Source organism: Bidens hawaiensis, unplaced genomic scaffold (assembly GCF_021521415.1).
Source record: "Bidens hawaiensis isolate Kalapana, Puna unplaced genomic scaffold, B.hawaiensis_p1.1 tig00025806_1, whole genome shotgun sequence".
NCBI lineage: Eukaryota > Viridiplantae > Streptophyta > Magnoliopsida > Asterales > Asteraceae > Bidens > Bidens hawaiensis.
The window spans coordinates 191,950-209,869 of record NW_027494144.1 but is presented as its reverse complement, the minus strand read 5'-3'; positions in this window follow the sequence as shown (position 1 = coordinate 209,869).

Here is a 17,920-nt window from a genome sequence, read left to right as displayed (position 1 = left end):
TTAACCTATTATACATAAATATATATTTAATTTTAAAACTAAAAGTTTATTCGGGTTTTTTCGGGTTGACCCAAATCTTATAAATCAAATCCAAGAACCAACCCGAATTACTTCGGTTCGGGTTCGAGTTAGTCTTTTCTCGGGTTCGGTTTCTTCAAGTCGGGTTCGAGTACGGGTTTTTTCAAGATGGGTTTTGGGTAAATGTGACAGCTTAATCCCAATCATATGGGTCCCATATGGCACAAGGCTCTTGACTATAGTGACCACCTTTTCGACCTATAAAGGTGCATCGTTGTGCTAAAAGAAGTATCCTTGTACCACCCGTTTGATTCTTATTATTCTGCTGCTCCGACATCAATCGGATCTACACATTATTCATCAAGATCCAGCTAACAAGTAAGTCTCAGTTATATATTAAGTAGCTAGCTAGCTAGTAACTAATTATTCAACTGCTCGATTAAAGTTGAATTAGGTTTATTACAAACTGCATGAAGAGACTGTGATCATCACCCGTGACAATTTCATAATTTCTAGGGTTTTACGGAATCTTATAGAAGATTTGGATTTGTTGATTTAAGGTTTCTTATTGGTGATCATGTATACCTGAGATTAGAAACATAAATACAGGCATAGGATATTCATACACTATAATGAATCTTCACATACCACTTTTCACCTATACAACTCGTACACAGGCCTTATAGGACCTGAGTTGTGTTAGACTCTATACAAGTTGTTGAAGTCCTATACAGCTTGTATAGGGCTATACAAAGCTGTTTTTTGTTCCCCTCCGTAGGCCTATATGACCTGTATAGCCGTATACGAGCCGTATAGGCCTGTATAGTTACCATGAGGGTGGTGTATAAAGATCACATCCTTAAATATAATGTTCGTATGAACAAAATTAAAAGTTTTTAAACTGTAACGAGAATCAAACAGTAAAGAAATATAATTCTTTTTTAAAGAGTATTGAAAATAAAATCTGGTTGGCACCAACTATAGTTTATTTTTGTAGTTTCTTAGGGTTTGTTTGTTTGATAGCTAGTTAGACTATATCCGTTGTGGGCTAATGCCCCTAGCCACGTCATTGGTACCGCTAGGGAAGACTGTGCTGCGAGAATTAAAAGGGGCACTATCACTTTGGGTGGGTGGATCCACTTCTCTCCACCAATTACATGCGAACTACAACTACAACGTGATAGTTAAGTCATGGGTCAGTTTAGGCCCATTGTTTACGTGGTAATGACGTGGCAGTGCGTTATGTGCTTTTTAGTTAAACCTTAATGGACAGTCTTAAGAATGTAGTTCAAGTGTTTGCACTGAGTTTACTTTCTGAAGTAGTTCTTGGATTCTGTCCCTGAAATTATTTTCTTTGCTTTGACATGTTCTAGACATTAATACTGTTGTTTGTGATTGCAGCAGTATCATGGCAACTGCAAATTCTACATCAGTGGACTCCATCATTCTCAGAAAAGTGTTTAGCAAGTTTGATTTCCGCAAAGAACCAGGGTTACTTCAGTACTGGCAATGCATCACGTCTCCCAACTCAGAGGACATCGGGTGCAATCTTACGTTGTCTGAGCAAACAACCCACATATCACCTCGGGATCATCAAGAACTTGGGGATTACAGGAGGAGATGTCTTGAGAACCGGTATCATTTTGTTGGATTAGAAACAAATGTGGGCAACTGGTTAGCTGGCCGAGCAGCACAAACATGGATTGCAGACCATCGGACAAAGGATTTTGTGCTTAATCAAGTATATCAACATCCTGCAGATGTCGGAGGCATGGGACAGTTGGTTTTGCCTGTGTTTGATGACCTGAGTGCTGGGAGTAAACCTAATGGAATCATTGAGTTTGTTACACCTGTCCCAAAAGAAAGCTATGATGAATATTTTGAACAACTTCGAAATTTACTGCAGGTTAGTTTTCTTTGATCTTACTTGCAAGTTACAACATAGTCATATTAATGGATATGAGTCCCAACATATGTATTACATCTGAGTGTATCAAAGCCAAGTATATATAAGAGTTGCAACATAATGTTATTTAGTTTATAAATTTATGATATACTTTTTCTTGGTGAAAGTAATTATGATATTTTCTAGATATGGCATTAATGATTTTACAGTTGAGAAAGTTGGTTGGTTTACTTGTAGGTACTTTTCTGTCTGTTAATTTCTTGGTTTGTGTAAGCAGTTGATCATGTGCTAATTATAATAACAAGAACAATGTTACTACTATATTGAGCTCAATTTTGTGCCATTTAGGATGTTAATTAATGCATTTTAAATACACATATGGTGACTTTAAAACCTTTTATCCAATTGACCAATTTTACATGTTTCCATTTTAAGTTTTTTATTTTTTAACTTTTGCCTATTTAACTTCTTTGTATACAAAATAATACAAATCAGCACATTTACATGTAAATGTGTCAAAATGTTACCACTAGTTATACTCTTATGCATGTATATACATAGCTTTATCTAATTAGAAGTAAATTCATTTTTTTACATTATATGTAATCAGTGTGAATCATCCCTCACAATATCATTAAGTTTCCTTCTAGAGTTCTAGAAACTAAATCTTATAATTTTGAAGTATTTCTCAATAATACGAATTCATTCATAGTTTAGACACAACAAGAGGAAGAGGAAGCAATAGTTCAAAATAACAAACGATATCGTATTGCAGGTTTGGCCATTCAGAATTTGATGAACATGTAGTATAGAATATTAGAATCTGAGGGTGCGTTCGCTTTTACTGCTACTTGGATGTGTATATTGATTATTTCCATGCCACTGTTTAGATATTTGTTTTGAATCTTTGTGGCATTTTGTTGTGTGAGAAGCACAAATCACTCGATCTGCAGAAACTACAGTTGTCATTTTCTGTGAAAATATAAAAATAGGTTGGCGTTACATATTTGAAATTCGTTTAGAGATGTTTTATATGATACTCTACACTTGACGTATCTTACAATTCAATAATACACTAGTTAAAGTCAAACTTTGGAGGTAATTATTTAATCAAGTTAATTCTATTTCATGTTTGGATTGATCATGTGACGTTGTTTGAGTGCCGACTGCATTTTTATTGAAAAATTAGTTCCTGATATTAGTTGAATGGTAAGAGAATTGAATGGTAGGAGAAAGCTATGTTACATGAAGTCTATGACTTATCTTTTTGTGATTTAATCCTTTGCAGGATCAGGGCTTAAGATCCGCATTTATGGGAAAGACGATAAAAGTTGAATTCGGTGATGATATGATCAAGTTTACACTGCCCCTTTCAGCTGAACTCACAGACCTGCACGGGAAAGTGATAGAGAGATTTCCGGAATTAAAGGACCAAAATTTATGCATCAAATATAAAAACACCGAAGGTAAGCTTCTTCCAATTTCAAGTGATGAGGACCTCCTTGTTCGCATGAAAGAGTCAAGTTCAAAAGGTGCAACGTTCATCAAAATGTATTGCTGATCGCATTGCGGGTTAGCATCTTTTCTTAATTTTAAGGTTTCTAGCTTAACATGACAAACTCTTTTTCTCTTCTTTTGTTATAGAGTAAATCAGACCGTGATGGTCCCTACGGTTTGGAAAAATTACAAACACGGTTCCTAGACATTAAATTTATGAACTTGGTCCGCGTGACCATCCCAGACATGCACAAAGACCAATTCCATAAAATTTGATGTTAGTGACAAAATCCATAATTTGCGCAAACCAGATGAACATCCGTGTAATTTACCCTATGTTATATAAATGGAAGGCTAAGTATAGGTTCATTTATATTAAAAAGTCGATCATTAAGAAATGTTAAATTTGAAACTTCTTCAAGCATAGATTCATTTGTAGGGAAATATTATAAAACAATTGGGTTGATTGTAAAATCAACAGTTAATTATCTGATCATATTCTATTAACAAGGTTAAAAATGAACCACGATGAGTGAACTGTGAAAGCGTGATGTAACATCGTGAAAGTTTCGGGTTAAAAATACAAAGTTCAAAAGATAAAGGATCAAAAATGTTAAATTCTAAACTTCATGGTTGAAAATGAAAATATGTCTTCGTGTCTCATGGCGATACGCAACGGGACAAAGGACAAGCCCATCGCGCATCGCGAAGGGCTTATTCCAGAATCCAAGAAAATGGTCACATGGCAATACGCGATCGTCGAAGAGCCAACGTCATCGCGTATCACGATGACGTGGTCTGACAATCCAAGACACGTGTCGATACGTGTCAACTGGTGGCACTTTGTGTGGCCACGTGTCACCACGTGGCACCGCGGCCGCCACGTGGCAAACCTAGGGGTGACAGTGCATGGCTACGTCGCGATACGCGACGGGTGACCAAGGGGACCATCGCACATCGCGATGGGACCCCTGGTCAGCCTATAAATAGAGAGCTTGGGCTCTTTCACTCCTCAACCAATTTTCACAGCAACTTTCTCTCTCTAAAATACTCTCTCACTACCTCGAAGTACGTGCAAAGTTTTCTTGTTTTCCGTGCCCGTATTCCTCGATTTCCGAGCCCAAACCAAAGTAATCTCGAAGTACCAACGACGTCACCTCGAAGTTTGAGCCGTCACGAGAAGACCCGACGATCCTCTCGAAGTACGTGCCGTGAAGATAGGAGTGCCTCGATAAACGTGCCAAAGGAGGAGTTGATCAAGAAGATAAAGAAAACGAAGCGGCGTCGAAATGTGCTGCTCGATTGTGTAGGGTTTTTATAAGCCAACCAAGGTAGGCATACTGTCCAAGTAAAATAATAATAATATATTAAAAGGACCTAAAACCCTAAGTCGAGGATATACTCGATACCTCGATAAATAACAAAAAGAAATCATAACAAAGAAAAGAAAGAAAGAAAAGTGATATAATATTATTCTTTGTTATAAATGTTATTTAAGTTTAATGTTCTTATTCTTAGATAATAAGTAAAAGAAAAGTATATGTTTCTTAAAGAAGAAGAAACGTAGGGTTTTTAAGAAATGTTATATATTTTTAAACTAAAGGTTTAAAGTAAAGAAAAGAATGATTTGAACTAAAGGTTCATAAAGAAAATATAATCGAGGTAAGGATTATAAAAAGAGACTAGAGGTCTTAAGCCGAATTGAATATCCGACTAACAAAAGTTATACTCGTACTATAGGTACGAGATAGCAAATAAAAGGGAAAGACCCTCAGACAGTGTATTGAAGCTGATCCAAAAGAAAAGGTGAATACGCCTCAACTTTACAAACTTGTTTAAATCGACTCAAAAAATGAAATGAATTACAAGGGACTACGTGTCTCTAAAACATTATAAACAAAAGTAATAGCTAGCCCTCAGGCTGTCGTGTACGTTTGTTTGGATCCTTACATATGTGGTAAAAGGTCGGTGGGCACACCGCACCACACTTGGTCACGACGTCCGCCACGATGGGTCGGACCTAAGTTATGTGCGAGTGAGACTGGCCATGTGCATACATATGGTACCTAAGTAATGTCGAACGCTGCGGTGTTTGCTGGGGTGTCTTGTGTGAGACTTAAGTTTATAATTGTGTGTTTATTTTTAAAGCTTGATTATTCCTAAGCCACGATGGGCCGGACCTAACTTATGTCTCGAGGGTTAATCAAGTAAAAGAAAATATTTTAGCGTCGTATTTTCTAAACATTTTGCAGGTAATCAAGATTAGGAGCTTGGAAGCTCGAAGTGCTTTGTAATCCGATGGCTCGGATCTTTTGTTAAAACATTAAAATATAAAATGGTGGTTTGTAATGAACAAGTAAATATTTTGTAAATTAAGTAATACTTTAAAACGGATGTTTTATAAATCCCGTCTTTTGTTTGTAAATATTTAAATCCACATAAAATATAAGACTTCCGCTTTCAATCCGTTAATTCTGATATATTTAGAAATGTGGTACCAACATATGTGTCATACGCCTAGGCCGCGATCTGGGGTGTGACAAGTGTTGGTATCAGAGCCATCGATTTTAGCGAATTAGGTATTAATTAATAATACCTAAGCTTCGATCCAAGTGAATAGGAAAAATATTTTATTACTTGTTTTATTTAATTAGGGATAAGATATGTTGGTAATCATTTCTATCCCTCCTTAATCTAAACCACCAAACCCATAGATGTCATTCAAGAAGATGATGGATGGATTCATGAGAGACGCGAAAAGAGCTGGAATTCCCGAACCCCTACCGAAGGATAAAATGAGCGAGGATTACTACGAATCCTTATTCAATCAAGATCACCTGATCGACCGATCCAAACCGGTGTACTTCCCTAGAACCGAACAGTGTCCAATCAACTTACCCGATAGTCCACCAATGTAAATAAATGATCCCCCCAAGACACACAAGCTATCATTCATCAAGTATACCAATGTATCACCCTTCCGAGATCTCGATCTATCATCCATATGAGATCCGACGTATCATCCATCTGATGTTCCGATGTATCAACCACCAAATCCTCATCCGGCGTATGCATTCCTCTCCAACAAACAAATCAAGGAGGAACCTGAGTCCGACTCGATGCAATGCCACTCCGACCAAAGAATATGACACACTGGAACTTCTGCGTTCGACTCAGTTGATTCTCACTCCAACACCTATGATGGACCTTCCCGAAAGCCAAGAATGAGAGTTATGATGCCGTATGAGAGTTTTCATATGCACCCTATAGTAAAATAGACTGCCCAGTTGATGGAAGAAGAAGATCCTGAAGAGGAGGAAGACCCGGAAGAGGAGAGGAAGAGGAAGACGACTCCGAGGAGGAAAATCGTACTGAAGTATCAATGCCAATGGAGGAACCATCCGATTGTGACTGCCTGCCTGGACAAGGATGTGTGCAACCGTTCTTCCACAAGAATCCAAGTTATGGCTCCGTGGACCCCTATGCGCAATATATTGAAGAATTTAAGAACAAGTCATCATCAAGTTTCCCACCATATCAAGGCAAGATCCCATCAATCGAGGAACAAGCAAATGAGATCCGTGAGCAAAATGAAGCGGCTGAAGCTTTCTTCAACTATCTGTCTGACGTTACTTCATCGCCATACCCCAAGAACCACTACGATATCGTCATGATGGGGTACCGTGATCCGCCACCTCGATATGGATACCCGAACGAGATCCCACAATCCCTAGATGAGCATCTTGGTAGGGCCTTGCACGAGATTGATGATCTGAGAAAGAAGGTAGCTGTTGATGGAGCCAAGAAGAAAAAGATAGGAGATAAGCTTCTTCGAAAATTTAACAATATGACCAAAATGGTGAAGAGATATCTGAAGGACTGATAACCCGAAGTGAATCAAATAGTGTTGTTTGTGGTTGTAATGTGATGTGTGTTATGTGATGTAATGTAGTAAATAAAAGAACGTTGAATCGTTCTAAGAATAAGGACAAGAAAATATATATATCAAAGTAATGATATATATATATGTTTGTATTGTATGTAATGAATATATATATATATATATGTCTTTTGACATATATATAAATGAATAAATAAAATATGTGTTTTAAAAAAGAATGTCGTTTAAATTTCAGAAAAATGTCACAACAAAGTAATGCTGAAGCTTCCCGAAAGGAAGTAGATAATCGGGCAAATAAAGAAAAAGAAAAAGAAAAAGAAAAAGAACAAGAAGAGCGAATGCCCAATAAATACATGAATCAAATACAATAAATGATAAAAGAAGGCGTTAGGGCTGAATCTCAAGCTTGAACTCAATCTAGGCAATCTCAATCCGTTGAAGCCTCTCGTAAATCTGTCAAATCTCGTCCTAAACCATCTCATATCGAAGAGATTATTCATGAGTCTAATGCTGATGGTGAAGTAAAACAAAAATTTAAGAAATTAAAGATCGATAGTTGTTCATTTAAGGATGTTAAGTACTTTGGACCCGATGAGTTCTATGGCGACAAGGGAGCCATTGCGACTGTGGGATGGCTCGAGGAAATGGAGTCAATTGTGATTTTAAGTAAATGTTCTGAGCAAGAGAAGATACAATATTCAGCTCAAATGTTCAAAGGCGAGGCTCTGGAATAGTGGAACACGCTGATTATGAGCAAGGGTCGACAAGTGCTATACAACCTAATGTGGGAGGAGTTTAAGGAGATGATGATGGAAAAGTTTTGCACGATGCATGAAACCGACCAACTCCAAACGAAATTCCTTAACCATAGAGTTGTAGGAACCAACCTCCGCGAGTACAACACTAAGTTCCATGAATACTATTGCCTTGTACCCCAGCTGGTAACCCCCGAGTCCAGTAAAGTCACTAGTTACATTGGGGACTTCTGCGGGAAATTCGCGACATAGTGAGGTCACACCTTCCACAAACTGCCGACTCCGCAATGGAATTGGCTGGTTACCTAATAAGTGGCCTTGCCCACAACAAGGAAGAAGATAAAAAGGTCGTACTGTCTCACGACCCCAAGAAGGGAGGAAATGCCCACTTCAAGGGCAAAGGTGTAGACCAACGCAAGCCCGGATTCAATTCCAACATCCCACAATGCAAGACTTGCAAGACATACTATAGGGTCGTTGCCACTTCGCTCCGTCCTCTACCACGACTGTCTGCGACTCATGTCATAGACCTGGTCAAGCAACGGCCGACTGCTGGAAGAAGACGATGACTTGCTTCAATTGCAAGGAGATGGGACACTTAAGTTTCGAGTGTCCTAAGAACAAACCCGCTGGTGGTGGTGCGGGTGGAAGTGGCCATGGAAAGAAAGGAAATGCAAGAGTCTTCATCCTTGACATAAAAAAGGCGGCCGACATGCCGGAAACAATCACCGGTACGTTCCTAGTCAACGACACATATGCTAGAGTTTTGTTCGATTCAGGTGCCAACTTAAGTTTCATAGATTATAGCTTTTGTAGTCTATTAAACGAACCATTAATGAAACTAAATAAAACTTTAAGCGTCGAGACCGCTAGCGGTGAAATCGTTAAAATCTCCGAAGCCCTAGAAAACGGAAAAATCTAAGTAGTTGGTTATGTTCTGCCTATTCAATTGTTGCCAATATCTCTTGCTGGTTTTGACATTGTACTTGGTATGGATTGGTTATCCAACAACGATGCTCGTATCATTTGCAATAGTAAAACCGTCGAACTTCGAGCCCCTGATAAACGAACCATTTGAATTGAAGGGGACAAAGACGCTGGCCAAGTTAGCATAATTTCAATGATTAGGGCTAACAAATCTTTAAATCAAGGATGCTTAGCATTCATGGCCTACATCACCGAAGAATCCAAACCAAAGGAGATAAAGGACGTGCCTCTTGTTTCCGAGTTCTCTGATGTCTTTCCTGATGAACTTCCTGGAATCCCTCTCGATCGTGAAGTAGAGTTTAGGATCGATCTTATACCCGGTACTGCACCAATTGCCAAAGCCCCGTATTGTCTAGCTCCAACTGAAATGAAAGAATTAAAGAAATAACTTGAAGAGCTACTCGAGAAAGGTTTCATTCGACCGAGTTCATCGCCGAGGGGAGCGCCAATTTTATTCGTCAAGAAGAAAGATGGGTCAATGCGTATGTGCATCGACTACCGAGCATTAAACAAAGTCACTATCAAGAATCAATATCCACTCCCTCGAATCGACGATCTTTTCAACCAACTCCAAGGTGCGAGTTATTTTTCAAAAGTCGATCTGCGTTCTGGTTATCACCAACTTAAGGTTCAATCCGAAGACATTCCGACAACTGCGTTCCGAACAAGGTATGGACATTATGAGTTCACGGTCATGCCGTTTGGTCTCAGTAATGCTCCAGCCGCGTTTATTAACATGATGAATTGAATCTGTAAACCTTACTTGGATAAATTTGTTATCATATTCATCGACGACATACTTATTTACTCTAAGTCTAAGGTAGATTAAGAAACTCACCTCCGAACCTTACTTGAAATACTTAAAACCGAGAAGTTGTACGCCAAATTCTCAAAATGTGAGTTCTGGCTGCACGAAGTACAATTTCTTGGACACATTATCAACGTGAATGGTATTCAAGTGGACCCCGCTAAGATTGAAGCTATTTCAAAGTGGGAGATTCCAAAGTCGCCAACCGAAATTCAAAGTTTCTTAGGTTTGGTCGGCTATTATCGTAGGTTCATTGAAAACTTCTCTCGTATAGCCGTTCCCCTAACCTCGTCTATCGTAAAAACATCAAGTATGAATGGGGAACTAAACAACAAGAGGCATTTGATATACTTAAACAAAAACTCACCCAACCACCTATACCGAGGATTTTGTTGTCTTTAGTAACGCGTCCCATTCTGGATTAGCATGCGTGCTAATGCAACGCAAGAAATTAATCGCCTACGCCTCTTGTCAACTCAAGGTACACGAAAAGAAGTACACAACTCACAATCTAGAATTAGGCGCCATAATCTTTGCATTAAAGATATGGAGACACTATCTCTATGGAGTCAAGTTTGTCGTGTTTACAGATCATAAAAGTTTAAAACACATATTCGAGCAAAAAGAACTTAACATCCGTCAACGAAGCTGGATGGAAACACTAAATGACTACGACAGTGAGATTGCCTATCATAAAGGTAAAGCCAACGTTGTGGCTGATGTCCTAAGTCGTAAAGAACATGAAAAGCCAAGGAGAGTCCGAGTGTTAAGACTAAAACTCCAAATAGATATCATCGAACAAATCATCCGCTCAACTCCAAGCGATCAACGAAAACAAGATCTCCGACGAAAAACGTAACGACACCATTGACTCGCCAGTCAAGGGTGACGATGGTATACTTAGAATGGGAAACCGGATTTGGGTACCAATCATTGTGGACTTGCGCGAAAAGTTTATGAATGAAGCTCACAAGTCCACGTACATGATGCACCCCGGTAGTGACAAAATGTACCAAAACCTAAAGCCGAACTACTGGTGGAATGGAATGAAAAATGACATCTCTTCGCATGTTGCGAAATGTCTAACTTGTTTGAAAGTTAAGGCTGAACATCAAAAGCCATCAGGATTGCTTCAGCAACCTGAAATTTCCGTTTGGAAGTGGGAGTTAATAACCATGGATTTCTTCACAAAACTCCCAAAAATGACTCGACAACATAATGTTATTTGGGTTATTGTGGATAGACTAACAAAATCCTCACACTTTATACCCATCAATGAATCTTACTCAATGGATAGATTAGCGTGTATCTATGTGAAAAATATCGTTTCTTTGCATGGAGTACCGTTGTCTATAAATTTTGCTCGAGACAGCCGATTCACGTCTCATTTCTGGAAAATCTTCCAACAAGCGTTAGGCACAAAGTTAAACCTTAGCACCACCTATCATCCTCAAAACGATGGGCAAAGTGAAAGGACAATTCAAACGCTTGAAGATATGCTCCGCGCTTGTGTGATAGACTTAGGTGGAAGTTGGGAAAACCATCTTCCCCTAATGGAATTCTCGTATAACAATAGCTATCACACAAGTATTCAAGCCGCACCGTTCGAAGCGTTATACGGCCGAAAATGTAGAACGCCCGTGTGCTGGTATGAAACTGGAGATAATCAATTTTCTGGACCTGAGATAGTCCAAGAAACCACCGACAAAGGCTTACAAATTCGAGAATGACTTGAGACGACACGTGATCGCCAAAAGAGTTACGCCGATGTCTGTCGAAAGACGTTGGAATTCAATGTTGGTGACAAAGTTCTTTTGAAAGTCTCACCATGGAAAGGTGTTGTTCGCTTCGGCAATAAAGGAAAGTTAAGTCCTCGATTCGTTGGACCTTTCGAGGTACTTGAACGAATGGGTACTATTGCATACCGTTTGAGACTACCTGAGTAATGAATGGGATACACGACGTATTCCACATCTCTAATCTGCGAAAATGTTTAGCTGACGAATCTTTGTCTATGCCTCTAATAGATGTCGAAATTAATGAGAACTTAAAATTCGTAGAACGACCAATTCAAATCGAAGATTCGAAAACAAAGAAATTAAAGAGACGAACATTGAAAATTGTGAAAATAAAGTGGGACTCACGAAGAGGCCCCGAAGATACTTGGGAACTTGAATCCGAAATGAAGAAAAAGTACCACCACTTGTTCTAAGAGCGAATCTCGCGGACGAGATTCATTCCAAGGTGGGGATGATGTAACATCGTGAAAGTTTCGGGTTAAAAATACCAAGTTCAAAAGATAAAGGACCAAAAATGTCAAATTCTAAACTTCAAGGTTGAAAATGAAAATCTGTCTTCCTGTCCCATAGCGATACGCGACGGGACAAAGGACAAGCCCATCGCGTGTCGCGAAGGGCTTCTTCCAGAACCCAAGAAAATGGTCACATGGCGATACGCGATCGCCAAAGAGCCGACGTCAACACGTATCGCGATGACGTGGTCTGACAGGCCAAGGCACGTGTCGCCACGTGACAATTGGTGGCACTTTGTGTCGCCACATGGCACCGCGTCCGCCACATGGCGCCATGTGGAAAACCTAGGGGTAACGATGCGTGGCTACGTCGCGATACGCGACGGGTGACCAAGGGGACCATCGCGTATCGCGATGGGACCCCTTATCAGCCTATAAATAGAGAGCTTGGGCTCTCTCACTCCTTACCCATTTTCACAGCAACTTTCTCTCTCTAAAATATACTCTGTAACTACCTCAAAGTACGTGCAAAGTTTCCTTGTTTTCCGTGCGCAAATTCCTTAATTTCCGTGCACAAACCAAAGTAATCTCGAAGTACCGACGATGTCACCTCGAAGTTTGAGCCATCATGAGAAAATCCGATGATCCTCTCGAAGTACGTGCCGTGAAGATAGGAATGCCTTGATAAACGTCCCAAAGGAGGAGTTGATCAAGAAGATAAAGAAAACAAAGCGGCGTCGAAGTGCTGCTCGATTGTGTAGGGTTTTTATAACCAACCAAGGTAGGCATAATGCCCAAGTAAAATAATAATAAAATATTAACAAGGCTTAAAACCCTAAGTCGAGGATATTCTCGATACCTCGATAAATAACAAAAAGGAAATCATAACAAAGAAAAGAAAAGAAAGAAAAGTGATATAATATTATTCTTTGTTATAAATGTTTTTTAAGTTTAATGTTATTATTCTTAGATAATAAGTAAAAGAAAAGTATATGTTTCTTAAAGAAGAAGAAACGTAGGGTTTTTAAGAAATGTAATATACTTTTAAACTAAAGGTTCATAAAGAAAATATAATCGAGGTAAAGATTATTAAAAGAGACTAGAGGTCTTAAGCCGGATTGAATATCCAACTAACAAAAAGTTTTACTCGTACTATAGATACGAGATAGGAAATTAAAAGGGAAAGACCCTCAGATAGTGTATCGAAGCTGATCCAAAAGAAAAGGTGAATACGCCCATCTTTACAAACTTGTTTGAATCGAGTCAAAAATGAAATGAATTACAAGGGACTATGTGTCTCTAAAACGTTATAAACAAAAGTAATAGCTAGCCCTCAGGCTGTCGTGTACGTTTGTTTGGATCCTTACATATGTGGTAAAAAGTCGGTGGGCACACCGCACCACACTTGGTCATGACGTCCGCCACGATGGGCCGGACCTAAGTTACGCGCGAGTGAGACTGACCATGTGCATACGTATGGTACCTAAGTAATGTCGAACGTTGCGGTGTTTGTTGGGGTGTCTTATGTGAGACTTAAGTTTATAATTGTGTATTTATTTTAAAAGGTTGATTATTCCTATGCCACGATGGGCCGGACCTAACTTATGTCTCGAGGGTTAATCAAGTAAAAGAAAATATTTTAGCGTCAGCATATTCACCAGCATGTGTTGCTAACGTATTTTCTAAACATTTTGCAGCTAATCAAGATTAGGAGCTTGGAATTTCGAAGTGCTTTGTAATCTGATGGCTCAGATCTTTTGTTAAAACATTAAAATATAAAATGGTGGTTTGTAAGGAACAAGTAAATATTTTGTAAAACAAGTAATACTTTAAAACATGTGTTTTATAAATCCCGTATTTTGTTTGTAAATATTTAAACCCACATAAAATATAAGACTTCTGCTTTTAATCCGTTAACTCTGATATATTTACAAATGTTGTACCAACATATGTGTCATACGCCTAGGCCGCGGTCTGAGGTGTGACACTTGATTACATATCTTAGCACCTAGAGATGTTAGTGTAATCTTGCGTAAGTGCGGGGACCTAGTTGTCGTACTTACAAACCTAGAGGATTTTTGAGTTAGTTTTTCTTCTATTCTTGTCTAACAAGTAATTGTATGGTTATAAATAGGGTTATTTGTAATCAAGTAACAATAACTTATTAATCAATACAATAAAGGTTTAGACTTGAAATCTTATTGTCTTCAATTGATATCAAGAGCTTAACGTTAGGGTTTAAAAAAGCAGAGGTGAAGCAAGGATCATCGATCAAAGCGAAGTCCGACACAGAAGGTGGTCACCTGAGATCACAAGACTTGTGACGGTTTCGAAGACGAATCGAAGGTCAAGAGCAGCACAGAAAAAGAAGATTCCAGCGCAAAAGCTTTAATCGGCGGCAAGGTACTTCCCGATTAAAAGGTGAATCCGATGGACAAGAAAGCAGCCTCAGAATCGGTGTTCAGGTTAATTGATTTTAACCTGTGTTCAAAACATCAGTCGTGGGATTTTTGTTTGTCCTGTTTTTTTTAATTGTTTGGTCATTCGAAGGGTTACCAGTTACCAAGGAGTTTGGGATATTTTCTTGGTTGGGGTTCACGACAAACAATAGGGTATTTTAATTGGGTTTTGTGATTATAAAATCCAAAGTGGTGATAAAAGTCCTTAATTTTCTTATATTTCTTGGACGATACAAAGTTTTTTTGTGGTGAAAGAACAAGTTTCTTTTACAAGAAAAAAACTTATTTTTGAGGCACTTTGAGGTTTCTTTTGCATACGATATCTTAAGTTTTTGTTTGATCAACTTTTGGTTCAACGAAAGTAGAGGAAAAGATGGGTGATCAACCAAATAATTATGTCGTAGGGCTAAGTAATCAAGTCGGTTTTCCCAATGAACCCAGTTCCCTCTCGATTCAATTTCCGATTCTTACGTCCACCAATTATACGATTTGGACGGTAAAAATCAAGGCCATCTTCAAGGTTTAACGGTTGTTGGAGGCTATCGAACCAAGAACAGGAACGGTGGTTGACTCGAAGATAGACGGGTTGACGATAGTGTATCTCTATCAAGCCATGCCGGAGGCTTTGGTGATGCAAGTGGCTCACCTTTCCACCGCTAAAGAGATTTGGAATGCACTAAAGACTCATTTCGTTGGGGTTGATAGGGTTCAGGAAGCACATATTGAGTTTCTTCAACATGAGTTTGATGTACTCAGGATGAAAGAAACGAACACGATTGATGACTTTTCGACCAAGATAAGCCAAATAGCTTCCAAAGCAAGCAATCTTTGAGAACCGTTTGAAGAAAAGACCCATGTGAGAAAGCTTTTGAAGTCCGTTCCGAGAAAGATGTATATAGCGATTGTTGCTACTATTGAACAGTTTGCCGATATAAAGATCATGACGTTCCATGAAGCCGTTGGACGCCTAAAAGCGTTTGAGGAACGATTTGGAGATGAAGACAAACCCGTGTCCGGTAAGCAAGAACAACTCCTATATACATATGAAGAATGGAAAGCTAAAAGCAATCAAGAAAGGCGTTATGGGAAGGCAAGATGGGAACTGAGTCAAGTTAAAAGAACAAGGGAAAGGGTAAGGTTGTGGATTGGGAAAAGAAAGAACCCCGAGTGAAGAAGGATCGGTCAAAGATTAAATGTTATCGGTGTGATGAACTAGGACACTTTGCCACGTCATGTCCTAACCGAAACAAGGAGATTAACGGTTAAAGTAACCTCGCTCAAGAAGGCGGACCGATTCTAAACATGATGACGGTAGCTAGGAGTAAAGAAGATGTTGTTTTTCTAAAAGAAGACCGGGTTGATCCAAAGAAATATGCTTCAACCCAATGAGATAAAAACACGTGGATTCTTGATAATGGGGCGAGTAACCACATGACGTGAAATCCGGAATGGTTTTCCAACATCGATCGTAACAAGACCGGTAAAGTAAGTTTCGGTGATGGTTCATGTGTTGAAATCGAAGGTCGGGGCACGATAGTAGTAGAAGGTCATAGGGGAGAACAACGAGCCTTGAATGACGTTTATTTTATTCCATCTCTAAAAAATAATATTATAAGTCTCGGGCAATTAGACGAAGGAGGATGCAAGATCGGGATCCAATGTGGTATCTTATGGATATTTGAACAAGATGGAAGGCTTCTAATCAAGGTACCGCATTCCTTCAACCGGGTTTTTAAATTAATTTAAAGATATATTGTTTCTCCGGTTTGCTTACAAGTCAATTTGCATAATGTTGCATGAATATGGCATGCTCGATTGGGGCATTTAAATTTTGATGCCCTTCTAGGTCTCTTGAAACTCGCGGATGGAGTGCCAAAAATCGAACACTCGATGCAAATTTGTGATGCATGTATGCTAGGCAAACAAACAAGATCGGATATCCCGAAAGAATCTAATTATCGTGCAAAGGTACCGCTCGAGCTCGTTTATGCCGATGTTTGTGGCACGATTAATCCCGAGGAACATGGTGGCAACCGATACTTTTTACTTGTTGTTGATGATTACACCCGCTATATGTGGGTTTTCACGATAAAAACGAAAGACCAAGTTGCGGGCTTACTCATAGATTTTGTGAAAATGGTGGAAAACGAAACGGGCAAGAAACTCAAAACCATACTCACCGACAATGGGGGTGAGTTTACATCCCATGTGTTGGAAGATTACTTATCAAGTATAGGTGTGGCACATCAGTTTACGGCCCCGTACACCCCACAATAAAAACAGAGTGGTTGAAAGAAGAAACCGAACCATACTTGGTACGACTCGAAGTTTGTTAAAGGCGATGTCACTACCACAAGACCTATGGGGAGAAGCGGTTCATCACTCGGTTTATTTACTAAACCGGTCACCAACAAAATCTTTTAAGGATTCGACTCCGTATGAGCGTTTTAAAGGAAGAAAACCGAACCTTTCACACGTTAAAGTATTCAGATGCACGGGGTATGTAAAAGTCCTTGGTACTGGTCAAAAGAAATTAGACGCCCGAAGCATTGTGATGATTCACTTAGGTACTCAACCTGGAACAAAAGCCTATCGTATGTTTGATCCGATCAAAAGGCGAGTACACGTTACGCGGGATGTCAAGTTTGACGAGTGTAAAAGGTACGCGTGGGCTGATCTTGACAAACAAGAGGGAGAAAAGGGTCCGGAATGGACCGAGTTTATTGTCAAGTGAGATATTGAACTCGAACCGGAGCAGGTGACAACCGGTTTGGACACCGGGTTCGTAGACCGACATGATACCGGTGAGTTGGTTCGTATCAGAAACAGAAGTGAGTCATCAAATTCAGAAGGTGGCAGCCCACCTGTAAGCCCGACTAGGCCCGACACTAGCCTAAACGAAGAACTGTTACAAGTTATACAACCACGTCGAACTACTCGAAAGACGGTTTTGCCCAAGAAATTTAACGACTTTCTGGTTGAAGGTATACCGACACCCGCCGAGCGAGACCCGAAAACCGAAGAGGTAAATCTCCTATTATTATTCGATGATGAACCGGTAAATTTTCGAGAAGCGAATAATGAGAAACATTGGAGAAAAGCAATGGAAGCGGAGATCGAGTCGATTGAAAGAAACAAGACATGGCGGTTTGTTGAAGCACCAACCAAAGTATAACTGATAGGTTTAAAGTGGGTCTATAAAATCAACAGAGATGAAGCCAGGAAAATAACCAAGTACAAGGCCTGACTCGTAGCTAATGGGTATGTTCTGAAATATGGGATTGATTTCGAAGAGGTGTTCGCGCCAGTGGCGAAAATCAAAACCGTTCGACTTTTAC